This window comes from Morus notabilis, unplaced genomic scaffold (genome assembly GCF_000414095.1).
Source record: "Morus notabilis unplaced genomic scaffold, ASM41409v2 Scaffold337, whole genome shotgun sequence".
NCBI classification, from domain to species: domain Eukaryota; kingdom Viridiplantae; phylum Streptophyta; class Magnoliopsida; order Rosales; family Moraceae; genus Morus; species Morus notabilis.
In genome coordinates, this window is record NW_010359286.1 from 807,949 (window position 1) to 811,780 (window position 3,832).

Here is a 3,832-nt window from a genome sequence, read left to right on the forward strand (position 1 = left end):
AAAGCTGTCTTGACATCCATCTGCCATATCTCATATTCAAAATATGCTGTTATGGTGAAGAGTATCCGGATGAACTTAAGCATAGCTACCGGTGAGATAGTTTCCTCACAGTCAACTCCCCTTCTTTTGGGTGTAACCCTAAACCACTAGCCTTGCTTTATAAGTTTCTACTTTTTCATCCGCTCATCTCTTTCTCTTGAAGATCCACTTGCATCCAATGGGTTTTACCCTTTCAGGTAGATCTACAAGTTGCCAGACTGAGTTGGAGTACATGGACTCTATCTCGAGTTTCATAGTTGCTTGCCACTTTTCCTTATCAAAATCATCCACCGTAGCCTTAAAGGTCAACGGATCCTCCTTACCGTCATCAACAGTGACGACATGTGCTTCCTCAGTATACCGGTCAGGTAACTTGCTTACCCTCCCACTATGACGAGGTGCCACAGGAGTTTGATTAGGAATCGTGGTCATTCTTAGCGCTCCAACAACTCTTGTCGGTTGTGGTCCAATCTTATTGGAAAGTAACTTTTCCAGAACTTCTTTGCTTATGGGCTTGATAACTATCATATAGTCGTGCTCCAGAAACGTGGCATTTGTCGATACAAATACTTTTGATTCTTATGACTATATAAAATAATCATTCTCTTGTCCCCATTGCATATCCTACAAACATGCATATTTATGATCTTGGTTCCAACTTCTCAGTCTATTATTTCATCACATGAGCCGGACACCCCCTATATGTGAATATGCTTCAAAACTGGCTTTCGACCATTCCACAACTCTAGGGGTGTCTTTGGTACAGACTTAGATGGTACTAGATTCAGAATATACATGGTGGTTCTTAGGACATAATCCCAGAACGAAGTAGGAAGTGAAGAATAACTCAACATTGATCTTATCATGTTGAGCAAAGTCTGATTTCACTTTTCGGCTACACCATTATGCTATGGTGTACCGGACGTAGTCAATTAGGATACCACACCTTCTTCAATCAAGATATCCTGAAACTCTTAGTCCAGGCATTCACCCCCTCGATCTAATCGAAGTGTCTTTGATTGGTTTCCCTAATTATTTTTCAACATATGCTCAGAATTCTCTAAACTTTCTAAAAGTTTCAAATTTCTGTTGCATTAGGTAAACATAACCATATCTCAAATAATCATCAATAAAAGTGATGAAATATTTGTAACCTCCTTTATCTTGGACGTTTAACGGTCCACATACATCTGAATGTATTAGCTGAAGAGGTTCTGTGGCTCTTTCTCCTTTCGACATGGAAGGCCTCTTGGTCATTTTGCCTTCTAGACAAGATTTACAGACAAGAAGCTTACTAACTTTTAGTTCGCATAAAGGACCATCATTTACTAGTCTTTTAATCTTGTTTAGACTAATATGATCAAGTCTAAGATGCCACAGATATGTGTTATTTATCGTGAGAGATCCTTTGCTTCTTATTCTTAGGTTCGATAACTTTTTGAACTTTTCAATATTTCGTAGTGAGCTAGGCATTGGTTTAAACGGTATAAACCACTTTCCAAATATTCAGAACATATATCGGAACAATTCCGAAAGATGTAGATTAGATTATTATTAAAGGCAATTGTTCAAATAATTTGGAATTAGAAATCAAATTTCTCTTTATGCTTGGAGGGAAATAAATATTGTTCACAACAAGATATTTCTAAAGTTGAAGTCTAACTTCTCCCACTGCTTTTGCCGATATCCTCGTGGTATTTCCACTTTCATCGTGTAGTCCCTGACGGTAAGTTCTTTGTAAGAACTAATATTTTGCAAAGAAAACCAAAACATGATTAGTTGCTCCCGAATCAACTATCCAGGACGAGGAATCACCCTCTACTAAAGATGTTTCTAGAATTATTAAATCTTATTTACTTTGATTCTTTTTCTTTGTTTAGGTGGAAACAATTTCCATTTAAGGGCTAAAACTTAATAAAGAAAACAAACATGATTAGTTATTCCTGAATCAACTATTCAGGATAAGGAATCACCCTTTTACTAAAACATGTTTTTAGAACTAGCAAATCATATTTGCTTGAGTTCTTTTCTTTATTTCGAGAAACAATTTCTTTGTAAGAACTAAGACTTAATAAAGAAAACAAACATAAGTAGCAACTCCCGAATCTACTATCCAGGAATAAGGAATCACCATTTTTACTAAACATGTTTTTAGAACTAGCAAATCATATTTGCTTGAGTTCTTTTCTTTATTTCGGGAAACAATTTCTTTGTAAGAACTAAGACTTAATAAAGAAAACAAACATGAGTAGCAACTCCCGAATCTACTATTCAGAAATAAGGAATCACCCTTTTTTACTAAACATGTTTTTAGAACTAGCAAATCATATTTGCTTGAGACAGTTTCTCTTCCAGTGCCCTTTGCCATTGCAGTGGAAACACTTTCCTTTGGGTTTCTGGATGGGGCCTTTAGCCTTCTTGGGTCTCTTGTTCTTTCCTTTCTTCGCTTTCCCTTGGTTCTGGTTATTTCTTTTATTTTTACCAGAACTTCCTGCAACTACAACATTTGCTTCTCCTCCCCTTCGCTTGTTGGTGGATTCGAAGTTTTGCAGGTCATTCATGAGTTCAGTGTGATTGGACTTTTTCTTGTTCATAACAAAGTTGTTCATGAACTCATGAAAATCCGGGGATAGGCTTTCCAAGATGATGCCAACTTGGGTGGCTTCATCGATCTTGGCACCATTGAGCTCCGCATCATGGAGGTGATCAATCATGTTCAAAACATATGCCTTAACTGAAGAACCTTTCTTCATCTTGTCGTTCATGAAAGCCCTTACAGCATCCAAACGAGCCTTCTCAGAGGGAACGCTGAACATGACTTCTAGAGACTCCATTATCTCATAAGCAGTCTCCATTTCCTCATGCTTCTTGCGAAGCACATCGCTCATACCGGCCAGCATAAAGCACTTTGCTTTGTTGTTGGCCTTGATCCAGCGATCATAAGGCTCCCTTGCGGTTTTGGATGCATTAGTTGCGGGTTCTTGAGGACATTCCTCTACTAGGACAAATTTGTAGTCTTCGCAGACCAACAGTATATTCATGTTACTTTTCCACTTAGCATAATTATCACCGTCCAGTTTTTTCAGTCGCAAGTAGTGTGATAATAGGATTTGATATGTTGCTGGAAATAAATAGAATATTCATCTAATCATTTTATCCGCATGAATATCAAAAACTTGTGAATTTAGCCACAATAAAATATGATGCACGTGAGAAATACATAAATCATGTATTAATTTTTAGGTGTCAACGATAATCCAATTTTCCACGAATATAGTGCCACCGTAGGGTAGGTCAAAATATCGCAAATTGAACCAAGACATTCTCAATTAATAAATACAATCAAAATATCTCATATTTTCATATTTATTAATTATCGTTAATTTTGGTCAAAAATATGATCAACAATTTGATTATATTTTTATGAGTGTAATCCATCGTTCAGATTCTACAGACTTAATTCCGGAGTGCCGCCATAGGGTAGGTCAAACCGGAAATACATAATTGAATCTTATCGCTAGGAAGTCAACCTTGTTATTGATCCGAAAGAACACTTTCCGTAGGGAGTGCGGAATCGGTGCCGCCGCGAAGCCCCTTCCGAATCTCACGGTGTTGAACTAACGATGGAGACCAGTGGGTCGTATTGTCATACAACCCTCTCCCACTCATTATTTTGCAAATATGTATTTTGTTTGAAAAACATCTCATGGTTTTCAAATCGAAAAATAAACAATTTATTTTTCAGATATGTGAAATTCTAAAATTTAACACTTAAATTCAATTTCACATGTAA